General features: G+C 43.4%; 1 protein-coding gene across 1 annotated transcript in view; it reads right to left on the minus strand.

Moving 5' to 3' along the window:
• Positions 1-11,396, minus strand: part of LOC124795260 (probable cytochrome P450 301a1, mitochondrial) — a 193,329-nt gene extending 181,933 nt beyond the window's left edge. The window contains exon 1 of the mRNA XM_047259204.1: positions 11,354-11,396. The gene's annotated coding sequence lies outside the window, so the exon portion shown is untranslated. The remainder of the gene's footprint in view (positions 1-11,353) is intronic.
• Positions 11,397-16,260: the final 4,864 nt, after the last annotated feature.

Genomic DNA, 16,260 nt, shown 5'->3' on the forward strand with positions numbered 1-16,260 from the left:
AACGGAAGGAGGATCAAGTTGAGATTTCTCGTACTAAAATATACGGTCTCTTGGCGTTGTAAAAAACTGAAGCTTCTAAGTCAGTGCAGTCAATAGATACGTCCATTTACGTCGCGTATTTCGATACTCGCGAACTCACTCATTGAAAACCACAGGGTAGTTCCCCCTGGCCTAGAATACTGAAATATGCAAGAAGAAAGGAATTGCAGTATACTAAAAGGAAAACCTTCGAAAATTGTGAATTTGTCATATCAAACGAAAAAAATGTCATCTGTTATCTCTCTGCCCCTTCATCTGTTAAGGCCCCTTTTCAGGAACGAGGAAAAGTATCAAGTTGAAATAAAATGGAATAAACATAAGCTTCTGAGTCATTATCATCAAAAGATAGGCCACTTATGTCACATAATTTTGATACTCGAAAACTCACTCATAGGGTACTTCACTTTGTTCTAGAATCATGAAATTTGGCAAAAGGCAAGGTTTCCTAGTACAAGTAAAAGAAAAAATCTGAAAATTGTAAATCTATAGTCATACGAAAACAATTTCTTTCACTTGTTCTCCAACTATCTATGTGCCCGTCGTTTAAGACCCCTTTTAATCAGTACAGCGTAGACATATCCAGCCAAAATTTATGTGGCTTGCTAAAGTCTACGGTCCCTTGGCGGTGAAAAAAATTGAAGCTTCTAAGCTAAGTCAATGCACTCAAAAAATACGGACATTTATGTCACATTTTTTGATGCTCGCAGGCTCACTCATTAAAAACTATAGGGTATTTCCCATCGGCATAGAATCATGAAATTTGGCAATAAGCAAGGTTTAACAGTACAAGGAAAGTAAAATATCAGAATATCGTTAATTTGTAACTACAGCTGCCGGCCGAAGTGGCCGTGCGGTTAAAGGCGCTGCAGTCTGGAACCGCAAGACCGCTACGGTCGCAGGTTCGAATCCTGCCTCGGGCATGGATGTTTGTGATGTCCTTAGGTTAGTTAGGTTTAACTAGTTCTAAGTTCTAGGGGACTAATGACCTCAGCAGTTGAGTCCCATAGTGCTCAGTGCCATTTGAACCATTTTGTAACTACAGCTCAGGAAAAAAATATTTCTTTTGTCGTTTGTTATCCGTCTTTAGTATTAAAATTAAGACGTTCTTGAAAGAGTTCGAGATCCTGGAACCGGTATCTTGCCAGTGTGAATGTCGAAGACAGGCAAACGTCGTCGAGATTATCGATTTTCGGAATGAATGAACTATCCATATACGTAACTAAGTTTGTGCGGGATCCTCAGTGCACGTGCCCTGCTGATACCTGACCAATTTTATTTACTGGTGCCTAAGACCGCCCCACGCGAAATCTCAACGACTGTCTTCTCGCATGAAGGTGCGCGACCAGTGGCGCTGAGGCATAGTTGAAAGAAACAAGAGTACAGTGCCTCTTTCGCGAGGCGCGCAAAGCTCCGAATGTTCCAGAGAACCAGCAGTGTGTAACTGTACATGGGGTACGACTGACTGCGTTGGTCCACTTTGGATAAGTGTATCCCTTACACAACGACAATGTTTTAAGCTACTAAAATGAAGGAAAAATAAATACCAAATTTTTTAGTAGTTGCGAGAGCTTTGTTAATTGTAAACCAGCTACGGACTCTATAGTCACACTAAAGAAGAAAACGTCACACTTGTGGAACTTAACACGAGAGTAAAGCAGTGACTGTGAGATGCATGTGAGCAGTAGCTGTCAAGAGAGTCGGTTCAATACCATATCCTGAGGACCTGTGTAGTATGTACCACAAAGCGGCAAAATAATGGACGGATGGCCCGTCTCAGATGTGATCCTTAGCGAGGTGTTAACGTCCCAGCATATACCTTCAGTAATTGTAAAGTAACGACGGACACCGTGGGCACAGAAATGGAGAAATAGTTAAATCTTTCAAAAAAGAAGGAAGTATCACTGATTACGAACAGTAAGAATCTCTGCCTTAAATACGAAATAAAATCTTGAGAACACTGTCCATGTAGGAATTGTGTGCACTAAAACTAAGAAAGTAGCGAGGCCTTCACTAAATGGGAGGTCTACGGTAACCTGTGTTCCCGTTTTTTACAATCGCTACAACGAATGCTGGAGAAGTACGGACACGGAAATAGGCGGACAGCAGCGTTAGCGAGATATATGCAGACACCCCATTTTTCGGGTATTGGCCGTGTTCAATAATGGTGCTCATTTTAAAACGGGTCATAGTTGCTGCCGCAGCCCGTATAAACAATCGGGGCTAAAACTATATACAGATTTAGTTTCTGATCAGCATCTAACTATTGCTACAGCTGTATATACAGATTGTTTAATCAATTGTGATCATTTCGTGACAACGACGTGCATTTTACTGACTACCAATTACTGTGTAAATGCGACGTACTGTTCGAAGTGGAAGCAGTGCGGAATATTGCTGTGATTTAATTGGACAAACGAAAACTGTGTTTTAACATTTAGAACGAAAACAGTGTCCCAAAGAATCATTTATTAGCCACATTCGGAAGAGTGAAATATAATTATTATTTCATAGACTTACGCTACCTAAGAATTTTGTATTAAAATGCTATTCAAAACATTCAGCCTGAGAAACCTGGTTTTTGTTTTGTTTTAAATGCAAATGGAAGGCATGCACGGATGTGTGTAATGACATTCCATCCATATTCTGAAGCCAAACAACCACTTTCAGCTTGTTTATAGACAAGAAAATATGAAATATTAATAATTTCCCCTTTTCATATTATTTTTGGTAGCAATCTCGTGTTAGTAATGATTCTCTCCGCTTATGTAACACGGCAGATGAGAGTGCAGTTTCAGGAAATTCTTCGTGATTAACAAGGGTAAGTATAATTCAAGTCAAAGAGGCCAACGAACTATGCACGACCATACAAATAGTTATTATTAAGGTCAAAAAATATGAAAAGTAACCTATAAAATGGTTTAAGGACAAAACTTTAAGGATAAATTCAAGATAAACTGGAAGCAAACCTAATTTTTATAAATTCTATCACATTTATTTTTAAAACTCTTTACTCGCGCTGAGAAATTGCTGGCATCAGAGGGGAAACACTGATATTCTTCTTACATAGGCTTCAAAGTTTCTAGAAATGCAGTACACTTTATTAACATAACTTAGTTAATACTGACAATGCTTCTTCACTGCAATTAATGCTTTTAGCCAAATAATTTGTGAGGAATCAGTGGCTGTAGCATATTAATTATTAAATGTGCAACCGTGCAACACTTGACCAGCACACACGGACGTACCCGTATTAATAGCGAACGAGCGAGCTCTTAAGTCACTTCTGTGTGTGGCCTAAACAATACTACTTGCACTTCTTGCCGCTCTGCGTGTTGTTACGTAACCTTGCGTGTCGCCCGCTAATCACCGGTGTCCGCAAGTCTCCTTGTCCGCCTGTCTCCTGACACCGCTAGAATTACATACAAATTGAGCTGAGAGTTGTCCATTGTCGCAGGCGTTTACTCAGTTTGTTTCGAAATGCATTGCAAAGTATTATTACAGCTCGCCTTAAAAGTAAAAACCGTTGTATTATAAATTATCATTATCTTATTTATGGATGCGTCCGTTACTTCGTGGCACGATAATTCCATATTTAAGATAAAATAACATGCATATTTTTTCCTTCTACTGGCCAGTAGAACAAAATCAGTGTACTTGTTATTCAGTCTTAAATGTAAACTTACCAGTTACAGATGTTTTTACAGAGCAAAATTTCACCTCACACTTCATAGGATTATGCCAGGTAGTAAAACGCCGCCACACATAGGTTAGGGAAGCCTAATCTGCGTTGTGGTTAGTTGCAGAAAATGGAAACAGAACACTGCGACAACCATGTGAAGAAAATCAGCGCTATGGGTAGGTTAAACATTGTATCATGCATGAAAACTCTGTAGGAGGAGCACAGAAGGGGCACTACTTATTTACTAGTTACAGCATTCTCACTAAACACTCTGGGATATAATACATTTTTGTATCATCTACAAAATTTCGTTCTTGTGGAATGACACGTTCCGAAGCCGAACAAACCATTTAAATGTCTGCGGACGTGTACAGGGTGTTTCAAAAATGACCGGTATATTTGAAACGGCAATAAAAACTAAACGAGCAGCGATAGAAATACACCGTTTGTTGCAATATGCTTGGGACAACAGTACATTTTCAGGCAGACGAACTTTCGAAATTACAGTAGTTACAATTTTCAACAACAGATGGCGCTGCGGTCTGGGAAACTCTATAGTACGATATTTTCCACATATCCACCATGCGTAACAATAATATGGCGTAGTCTCTGAATGAAATTACCCGAAACCTTTGACAACGTGTCTGGCGGAATGGCTTCACATTCAGATGAGATGTACTGCTTCAGCTGTTCAATTGTTTCTGGATTCTGGCGGTACACCTGGTCTTTCAAGTGTCCCCACAGAAAGAAGTCACAGGGGTTCATGTCTGGCGAATAGGGAGGCCAATCCACGCCGCCTCCTGTATGTTTCGGATAGCCCAAAGCAATCACACGATCATCGAAATATTCATTCAGGAAATTAAAGACGTCGGCCGTGCGATGTGGCCGGGCACCATCTTGCATAAACCACGAGGTGTTCGCAGTGTCGTCTAAGGCAGTTTGTACCGCCACAAATTCACAAAGAATGTCCAGATAGAGTGATGCAGTAATCGTTTCGGATCTGAAAAATGGGCCAATGATTCCTTTGGAAGAAATGGCGGCCCAGACCAGTACTTTTTGAGGATGCAGGGACGATGGGACTGCAACATGGGGCTTTTCGGTTCCCCATATGCGCCAGTTCTGTTTATTGACGAATCCGTCCAGGTAAAAATAAGCTTCGTCAGTAAATGCTGCCCACATGCATATCGCCGTCATCAATCCTGTGCACTATATCGTTAGCGAAAGTCTCTCGTGCAGCAATGGTAGCGGCGCTGAGGGGTTGCCGCGTTTGAGTTTTGTATGGATAGAGGTGTAAACTCTGGCGCATGAGACGATACGTGGACGTTGGCGTCATTTGGACCGCAGCTGGAACACGGCGAACGGAAACCCAAGGCCACTGTTGGATCACCTGCTGCACTAGCTGCGCGTTGCCCTCTGTGGTTGCCGTACGCGGTCGCCCTACCTTTCCAGCACGTTCATCCGTCACGTTCCCAGTCCGTTGAAATTTTTCAAACAGATCCTTTATTGTATCGCGTTTCGGTCCTTTGGTTACATTAAACCTCCGTTGAGAACTTCGTCTTGTTGCAACAACACTGTGTTCTAGGCGGTGGAATTCCAACACCAGAAAAATCCTCTGTTCTAAGGAATAAACCGTGTTGTCTACAGCACACTTGCACGTTGTGAACAACACACGCTTACAGCAGAAAGACGGCGTACAGAATGGCGCACCCACAGACTGCGTCGTCTTCTATATCTTTCACACCACGTGCAGCGCCATCTGTTGTTGAAAATTGTAACTACTGTAATTTCGAAAGTTTGTCCGCCTGAAAATGTACTGTTGTCCCAAGCATATTGCAACAAACGGTGTATTTCTATCGCTGCTCGTTTAGTTTTTATTGCCGTTTCAAATATACCGGTCATTTTTGAAACACCCTGTATGTCTGTAATCATAATTCAAACGGACAGCTACCTGACTGCGATATATTCTGGGTGTCCAACTGCTTCGATTAGTGCCCTGCGTCGACAAGCGGCTTTTAAGCGAGCTTTATTAACAATGTAAATCTAATAATCCGTCGGGAATATTGCGGCGCAAGTTCGTATAAAACTCACAAGAGATCAGAGCGCAAAACAGCACATAAATAAAACCGTTGTGTCAATTTGTAATACGTAAATGTGCTTTAATAAAATATGATTACGTCTAATGTATTCTTCAAACGTTTGAATACTAACGCATTTCGAATCAACGACTTGTTATTTCGTGTTTTAAAAACACTGAGCAAAAAATCTTAGACACCGTTATTATCAATTCAAAACCTCTAACGGTTTATTTTCCCACGGAAAAATAGACAGTGCGGCACTTGACCGACATGGCTAAATCGCCTTTGATTCTCATGACACCACATTCGCTGTTTTCGTCAGTTCATAACCAAATTGTCCGTTCAAACTTTACGTCGACCTCTGGCTTCGTTACTCACCAGACTGTCACCGCAAAATATATTTCAATACAATACGACCAAAAAGATGCCAAAACTTAAGGAAATGAGACCGTAACTAGGAGTTGGAGCGCATTCGTTCAATCAAGCCATTACAAGGTATCGCCACAGGTATTACCAATAACAAACGAAGACGCCAGTGTAACGGTTACAGGCCACTGACGACGCCAGCAGTACCGTGCAGTTCATTGCTTGGTGAGCAGGATGTTTCCAAAGAGCGACGAGTTTTCGTTGTTGAACAGTATTTTGTCAGTCACTGTATGCATGTGTTGCAGACGCATATCGCGGAGAAATATCCAGATGCCGCAACGCCGAATAGTTCAGCAATAAAGAGATTCGTCCACTGTTTCCGAGAACGCAGATCATTTGCAGACAAGAGCAAAAAGTTTGACGAGACTGTCCAGTCTGGATTTCATATAGGAGCTCCCAGAAAGCAATGCAGAAGTTAAAATTTCGTGCGTATCATGTTCTTAGACTAAAGGCTCTGAATTAAGAAAAGTGTCTAGCGTACTGTACGATGATTTGTATTTTCATCACTGATACATCTACATCTACATCGATACACTGCAAATCGCATTTAAGTGCCTGGCAGAGGGTTCATCGAACCACCTTCACAACTCTCCGTTATTACAATCTTGTATAGCGCGCGGAAAGAATGAACACCTATATCTTTCCGTACGAGCTCTGATTTCCCTTATTTTATCTTGGTGATCGTTCCTCCCTATGTAGGTCGGTGTCAACAAAATATTTTAGCATTCGGAGGAAAAAGCTGGTGATTGGAATTTCGTGAGAATTTTCCGTCGCAACAAGAAACACCTTTCTTTTAATGATGTCCAGCCCAAATCCTGTATCATTTCTGTGACACACTCTCCCATATTTCGCGATAATGCAAAACGTGCTGACTTTCTTTGAACTTTTTCGATGTACTCCGTCACTCCTATCTGGTAAGGATCCCACACCACCGCGTAGCAGTATTCTAAAAGAGGATGGACAAGCATAGTGTAGGCAGTCTCCTTAGTAAGTCTGCTACATTTTCTAAGTGTCCTGCCAATAAAACGCAGTCATTGGTTAGCCTTCCCCACAACATTTTCTATGTGTTCCTTCCAATTGAAGTTGTCCGTAATTGTAATACCCAGGTATTTAGTTGAATTTACGGCTTTTAGATTAGACTGCTTTATCGTGTAACCGAAGTTTAACGAAATCCTTTCTGCACTAATGTGGATGAACTCACACTTTTCGTTATTTAGGGTCAACTGCCAATTTTCGCACCATTCAAATATCTTTTCTTAAATCGTTTTGCAGTTTGTTTTGATCTTCTGATGACTTTATTAGTCGATAAACTACAGCGTCATCTGCAAAAAAACGAAGACGGCTGCTCAGACTGCCTCGAAAATCGTTTATGTAAATACGGAACAGCAAAGGGCCTATAACACAACCTTGGGGAACGTCTGAAAATCACTTCTGATTTACGCGATGACTTTCCGTCAATTACTACGAACTGTGTCCTCTCTGACAGGAAATCACAAATCCAGTCACATAACTGAGACGATATTCCATAAGCACGCAGTTTCACTACGAGGCGCTTATGTGGTACAGTGTCAAAAGCCTTTTGGAAACCAGAAATACAGAATCGATCTGAAATCCCTTGTCAGTAGCACTCAACACTTCATTGGAATAGAGAGATAAGTTGTGTTTCACAGGTACGATGTTTTGTAAACCGATGTTGACTGTGTGTCAATATACCGTTTACTTCGAGGTAATTCATAATGTTCGAACAAAATATATGTTCTAAAATCCTGCTGCATATCGACGTTTACGATATGGGCCTGTAATTTAGTGGATTACTCCTACTACCTTTCTTGAATATTGGTGTGACCTGTGCAACTTTCCAGTCTTTGGGTACGGATCTTTCGTCGAGCGAACGGTTGTATATGAGTGTTAAGTATGGAGCTAATGCATCAGCATACTCCGAAAGGAACCTAATTGGTAAACAGTCTGGACCAGAAGACTTGCTTTTATTAAGTGATTTAAGTTGTTTCACTATTCCAAGGATATTTACTTCTACCTTACTCATGTTGGCAGCTGTTCTCGATTCGAATCCTGGAATATTTAATTCGTCTTCTTTTGTGAAGGCATTTCGGAAGGCTGTGTTTAGTGACTCTGTTTTGGCAACACTGTCTTCGATAGTATCTCCATTGCTATCGTGCAGAGAAGGCATTGATTGTTTCTTGCCGCTAACATACTTCACATACGAACAGATTCTGTTTGGATTTTCTTTCTGCCAGGTTCCGAGACAAAGTTCCGTTGTGGAAACTGTTACAGGCATCTCGCACTGAAGTCCGCGCTAAATTTCGAGCTTATGTAAAAGATCGCCAATGTTGTGGGTTTTGCGTCTGTTTAAATTTGGTATGTTTGTTTCGCTGTTTCTGCAACAGTGTTCTAACCCGTTTTTTGTACCAAGGAGGATCAGCTCCGTCGTTAATTTATTTGGTATAAATCTCTCAATTGCTGCCGATACTGTTTCTTTGAATTTAAGCCACATCTGGTTTACACTTATATTATTAATTTTAAGTGAGTGGAGATTGCCTCTCAGGAAGGCGTCAAGCGAATTTTTATGTTAGTGTATAAGTGAACAGTCAAAACACAAGAATTTGGCCAACCGGAAAACCACATGTCACTCAAGAAAACACCTTGCACCAAACTGAAGTGTGGTGTGCAGCATGGGCGCTCGCAGAAATGTATCCAGTGGCGGTTGGGGATGGGGCAAGACTCGAGCGCGGCTCACACTGAGGCGATGCTATATGCGAATCGATACGGGAATACGATGCAGCAGCAGCCCGCATCGGCGGAGATAGAAACATAATGCAAGCGACTTACCTAATTCACACTGGTACGACAGCGCTCTGACACCGATACGTATATCCATCGTATAGTCCGGCGCAACAGGGAGTGTTCCACGCAACTCGCATAGTACGAAACGCGGAGAGTGAAGTTTCAAGTCATTCGATTTGCCTAAAAAATGGTTTTATGTAGATGAAGCAATGCTACATCCGTATCTGTATTCAGATTATGGGTAAAGCTTTTACTTTTCTTATTTAAAAAATAAAAACAATATTTTGGGATTCGTGCGTACTTTCCGCTACTCAGTCTTCCTCATTCGAGTATGAGAAAAGTCACGTACCCGAGCACTGGAAGGGTCGGCTGCAGAGAATCGTTTGAAAAGGTGGGAAATCGACCTGAGAAACCCCCACAAAGATGTAAAAGAAGAACTGGCGCCTGGTGGAGACCTACCATACACAGTCTGGAGAACCCTAAACCGTATGAGGGTAGAAGTGCCGAAGTGCAAGACATACCTGCAGCAATGGGGTTTTCTAAAAGAGAATGAGAACATTCTCTGTCTCTGTGGTTCTGTCCAGGATCCTCAACACCTTCTTATCTGTCCATATTTAGACCAGCCCTGCACAATGAATGACTTATAGGAGGCAAATGACAAGGCCATATTGGTTGCTGATTTTTGGAAGTCTGAAGTCTAGTTCCGGACACGGAAAGTAAGTAATGAGAAAAGTATTCGGTAAACAAAAATATTTTTCCGCATGTTGTGGCCACACATCACAGCTTTCCATTATTGCCCGTGGTTACTTTAAAGTAAAGCACCGTGCATACTCCACTTCGAGTCCCGGTCGGGGCACACATTTTCACCTGTCCCGGTTGATATATATCAACGCTCGTCAGCAACTGAAGGTATTAATATAATTCTAATTTCGTTCTAGACGGCTGCAGGTCATGAATGATGTCTGTTCTTTCGGACATGTCCGAAAGATCGGACACCGTATCCATATAAGTATATATTTTGAAAAGTTTGCAATGAAAAACGTAGTCACTGGCAGTTTGCGTTTGGTGCATTTAACGTCGTATGTTGTTGCGTAAGACCTGTAGCTAACGTATCTAAACAGTTTTTAACGCTGAAAGGAAAGCTGTGCCTCTTCCCTATCTCGAGTAGTTGCGTGATACATTTTGGCGTTTGGCCGTGACGAGGTACTACGACGCGTCACACTGAACGCTGTGAACGCTCGCCGCGCTATGCGGAGCTGTCACGTGTTGCTGCCGATTACAAGCCGAAGCACTCATTCGCATGTGTGCTTTCCAGCTGGAAGGATGGCTTGACCTGTCATTTCTTTCTGTGTTGGGTATAGTAGACGTGTAGTTCACACAAGAGGACTGTTCGGTTATGGTATCTTCCGCCCATCTTTTTGAGAAAAGCCTTTGTCCTTGGGATTATACTATGAAATCGTATTCGAGGGCAAATAAAATGATTCTAGGACGCCCCGCTCACCTCCCACTCTTGCGGACGCCCGTGGCACTTCGTCGAACTGTGCCCTATTTTCTTTGATACTACAGTGAAGACATCGTTTCAAGGTTTCGCTTCTTGAGGCAGATGAACGTTCCTGTCGGCTGCACCAGATCGGAGCCGCGTGCCATACATCTCATGAAGCAGTTCTTTTCTTAAGAGCATTTGTTGGTAATCGACTCATCTTTAAAAGGGTAAGGTCCTCCATGTACTCACGATTTAGCATCTTCACATTTCTTCTTGTAGGGCTACCTTCGAGGAATGGTCTATAGAAACAGGTGACACGCACTGGCGGAATTAAAGATTAACATAACAGTGGAGATTAACAACCTCAATGTCGTACATGCTCCGCAGGATGGCCTCAAACATGGGAAAATTAAGTTCACACAGGCGATACACAACAGTGCATCCATTAGGAGCATATGTAATAACGATGTGTGTGTATAAAATACGTACTTATTTATAAAGATATATGTACACCTGAATACGTTTTGATGTGCGCTACTTTTCGATCATCCTGCAGAGTCAAATAAACACCGTAGCTGCACTGTTCTCTGTCTGCACACGTACAGCGTCACTCGCCACATCACTACGTCATGGGCCAAAGCCGACGCCCGGTATTGGTAGGTTCAACCCAGCGTCACTTGAATCGAGTAATAGCCGTTTAGCGTTACACACTCTGAGCTACCGTTCGCACACACACACACACACACACACACACACAAGCACACACGCGATTCCAACATCTGCGTCCTATGACCGTTGGCTGCCACAGTGTGCACTTCGCCGCCTCTCTGCTGCTGTTATCTGACTCACCTCGGTAAAAGCAAACAACAGAAACCTCACGCGGCGCTCGGTCGTTCGCTGATTACTGTGCTGCGTCGCTCGCGCGTAGCTTTAAATAAACTCGTAACAGATGACGTCACGGGATGTCGTCGCTGTTGTGCCGCTGCAGCCACCGCCAAGGCCGCCGCAGCAGTAGTTCGCAAACTATGCGGATGCTCTTGATTCTACGTAAACGGTTCGAAAGATATAAACAACGCTTTCTGCTAATGAAGGCCTGCAGGGTGGCGGATAATTAACTGTAAAGTTCTCGAGAATAAATTAATTCTGTGTCGATCACGATTGTTATCTGTTGGTTGTTGTTGGTTGTTTTGGGGGGAAGAGACCAAGCAGCGAGGTCATCGGTCTCATCGGATTAGGAAAGGAAGTCGGCCGTGCCCTTTCAACGGAACCATCCCAGCATTTGCCTGGAGCGATTTAGGGAACTCTCAGAAAACCAAAATCAGGATGGCCGGACGCGGGATTGAACCGTCGTCCTCCCGAATACGATTGTTATCGATCAGGTTTAGATACATTTGTTTTGCCGTGATACTTTACGAGCATTGTCTGTAAAGAAATCAGCGAAAATATTACGTCCAATGGTAAATGAACTTCTTCCTTTGGTCAATAGGATTTTATTGTCCGGATTACGTGCTTCGTTATGCTTAATGTCTTCAAAGTTAAAACCATCTCTGGAACGGCAGGCGTCGTGTAGGACAAAACAAGATTTGGAAATGCTATTGGCAAAGTTCAGCTTAACGTCGATAGATCTGTGAAATTTTCTCCATTTTTATTCGTTAGAATCCCAAATGTGCACTCCACATTTCTCAGAGCATTAGTTATACAGTAGTTAGATGTGCGTTTCTTGTATGAGATGGAAGCTCCGCTGTATGGTCTCATGGCAAAATTAGACAGATTAGATAAGTTGGTATTGAAAGCCTCATCGCACAGTCTTTGCTTTTGATGGATTATTGCGGTTCACTGTTAACTCATCAGACTATTGTATACTCATTCGAAAATGATTAAATAATTTACTTTCAGTTAGCAGTGAGCTAAAGAGTGGGTATGTTCAAACGCTGTTTTTTAGTTTATTCATGAACGAAATACGCAAACACCTATGATTTCTTCTTCCTACGTCCATACTACAATACTGGCCATTAAAATTGCTACACCACGAAGATGACGTGCTACAGACGCGAAATTTAACCGACAGGAAGAAGGTGCTGTGATATGCAAATGATTAGCTTTTCAGAGCATTCACACAAGGTTGGTGCTGGTGGCGACACATACAACGTGCTGACATGACGAACGTTTCCAACCGATTTCTCATACACAAACAGCAGCTGACCGGCGTTGCCTGGTGAAACGTTGCTATGATGCCTCGTGTAAGGAGGAGAAATGCGTACCATCAGGTTTCCGACTTTGATAAAGGACGGATTGTAGCCTATCGCGATTGCGGTTTATCGTATCATGACATTGCTGCTCGCGTTGGTCGAGATCGAATGACTGTTAGCAGAATATGGAATCGGTGGGTTCAGGAGGGTAATACGGAACACCGTGCTGGATCCCAACGGCCTCGTATCACTCGCAGTTCGAGATGACAGGCATCTTATCCGCGGGGCTGTAACGGATCGTGCAGCCACGTCTCGATCCCTGAGTCAACAGATGGGGACGTTTGCAAGACAACAACCATCTGCACCAACAGTTCGACGACGTTTGCAGCAGCATGGACTATCAGCTCGGAGACCATGGCTGCTGTTACCCTTGACGTTGCATCACAGACAAGAGCGCCTGTGATGATGTACTCAACGACGAACCTGGGTGCACCAATGGCAAAACGTCATTTTTTCGGATGAATCCAGGTTCTGTTTACAGCATCATGATGGTCGCATCCGTGTTTGGCGACATCGCGGTGAACGCACATTGCAAGTGTGTATTCGTCATCGCCATACTGGCGTATCACCTGGAGTGATGGTACGGGGTGTCATTGGTTACACGTCTCGGTCACCTCTTGTTCGCATTGACGGCACTCTGAGCAGTGGACGTTACATTTCAGATGTGTTACGACCCGTGGCTCTACCCCTCATTCGATCCCTGCGAAACCCTACATTTCAGCAGGATAATGCAAGACCGCATGTTGCAGGTCCTGTACGTGCCTTTCTGGATACAGAAAATGTTCGACTGCTGCCCTGGCCAGCACATTCTCCAGATCTTCCACCAATTGAAAACGTCTGGTCAATGGTCGCCGAGCAACTGGTTCGTCACAATACGCCAGTCACTACTCTTGACGAATTGTGGTATCGTGTTGAAGCTGCATGGGCAGCTGTACCTGTACACGTCATCCAAGCTATGTTTGACTCAATGCCCAGGCGTATCAAGGACGTTATTACGGCCAGAGGTGGTTGTTCTGGGTACTGATTTCTCAGGATCTACACACCCAAATTGGGTGAATGTAATCACATGTCAGTTCTAGTATAATATATCTATCGAATGAATACCCGTTTATCATCTGCATTTCTTCTTAGTATAGCAATTTTAATGGCCAGTAGTGTAGTAACGCTGCGATATTGTCGCCGCAATGCCGCCGTGTATGCACTGAAACGATTTCTGACGTCGCGATCTCGCTGCGAACTCGCAAGGATGTTACTCACTCGTGTGCATCGAAGCCTAAGAATAGTGTTTTTATCTTTGTTTACATCTACACATGTGCAAGTTGCCTTACATTGCCTGGTGGATGGTTCCTTTGCTACCAACATAATTTCCTCGTTTCCTGTTGCATTCCAGAATGGTGCGTATGTGAAATGGCTACCGATGAGCCTGAGTATGAATAATTTCCCTAATTTCCTGGTCTTGGCCATCAGAAGAGACGAGTGTGGGTGGAGGTAATATACCGACTGAAACGGAAAATTCAATGAGGCCAAAAAAATCGCAACACCAAGAACGAGTTGTGCAACATAGACGAAACCTGATAGGCGTGTTTCCATTCAAATTTCAGTGCAGTCGCATGAAACTGGCCCTAGTAGGGCCACTATGGAGACCGCAAATCAGGTTTGCTTTGATAATATGTTGTAACGATTATGAGCGTTACTTACCTTTGAGACTGATGTTAGTCAAGAATACCTCTAAGGCGACCAAGACGCCATTTTTAACAATGAGGTCATGTTATACGGCTTCGAGAAGCTGGATGTTCCTTCTGCGATATTACAGAAAGACTTGATGGGAATGTAGCCACTGCACAGATTGCTGACAGCAGAGTTTATGGTCGCCAAGAAGACCCGGCTCCGTACGGCCACGTGGCACTACTGAGAGGGGAGGCGATCGTGTTCGGCGTACGGCTCTGGCAGCCGTACGCCGAACAGCTGGCAGTTGGCACCCCATTAACACAACGAACTGTTACAAATCGCTTACTTAAAGCACAGCTCCGAGTCACACGCCCCGTAGTGTGCATTCCACCGACCCCAAACCACCGCCATTTGCGACTTCAGAGGTGTCAAGCTGGTTGGAGGACAGGGTGGAGGACTATTGTATTTTCTGATGAATGGTTCTGCCTCAGTGCCAGTGATGGACGTTTGTTGGTTTGAAGGAGGACAGTTGAGGGCCTGCGCCAAACCAGCCTGCGTGTTAGACTGACTGGACCTACACCCGGAGACATGGTCTGAGGGGCGATTTCGTATGACAGCAAAAGCACTCTCGTGGTTATTCCACATAACCGGGCTGCAAGTTTGTACGTCGATCTGGTAATCCGACCCGTCATGTTGGCATTCATGAACAGCATTCCAGGGGACGTTTCCTAACACGATAACGCTCGCCCACGTACAGCTGTTCTAAACGAATATGCTCTACAGGGAGTCGACAGTTCCCCTGGCCAGCTCGATCACCAGATCTGTCTCTAATCTAGCACATATGTCACGTCATCGGACGATAACTTCAGCGTCATCCACCAACAACATCAACCGTTCTTTCATTGACCAACCACGTGCAACAGGCATGAATTCCACCCAAAAAAGTGACATCCGCCACCTGTATAACACCAGGCATGGACGTCTGGTTGCTTGCTTTCACCATTCTACCGGTTACACGCGTTATTAATATACCAGCATTTCACATTTGCAATGGCTTATAGCGAACTTACATTAACCTGTTAACTTTCAGTGTCAATCATTAAGATATGTTACCTAGACAAATGTATTCCCGAAGTTTCATCACTCTAGGTTAATTATTTTTGGGTATAGCTATTTTTTTCGCCCGTGTATTAAGCCATGAACACACTGACCGAAAACTAAGAAACTGACACTCCATTATTTCCGTGACTAAGGGATATTTTCATTAAAATTTCGTCTGTGTGCGATCTCACTTTCATAATTTTCAGCACAGATAAGATTCATTCCTATTGATGAAAAATTGTGTAGGTACACGCTGGCTACTGGGCGTGTCTAACGTTGCTGGAGGTTTCCAGGTGCAGATCACAACACTGCATGGCCAGAGGACGCGTTAGAGCAGATTATTGCCTTCTTTCGGACTTTCTACAGGAAGGTCAGATCGATAGCATGAGGGACATGGGAGTATCATACCGACAGATCTCAGAGACTTTTGGCTACAGTACAATGACCATAGAACAAGTGATGATGAGATGGACTCGGGAGAACAGTATGGCCAGAAGAGTAGGTAAAGATCATTCGACAAGGATTCCTTTATGAGAAAATCGAGGGGCTGATGGTATGACTTCGACAATGTAACTACTGAAACATGGGGAGAAGTTAAGACAGAGCGTCACCCATCGCTAACCGTCCTGAACTCATTACTGAAATATGGGTAGAGAACTCGAGTTCACAGACGTCGTTTACCCTGACTGCATACCACTTACAAGAGAAGGGATGATGATCAACCGATTGGCAATCGAT

This window comes from Schistocerca piceifrons, chromosome 4 (assembly GCF_021461385.2).
Source record: "Schistocerca piceifrons isolate TAMUIC-IGC-003096 chromosome 4, iqSchPice1.1, whole genome shotgun sequence".
NCBI lineage: Eukaryota > Metazoa > Arthropoda > Insecta > Orthoptera > Acrididae > Schistocerca > Schistocerca piceifrons.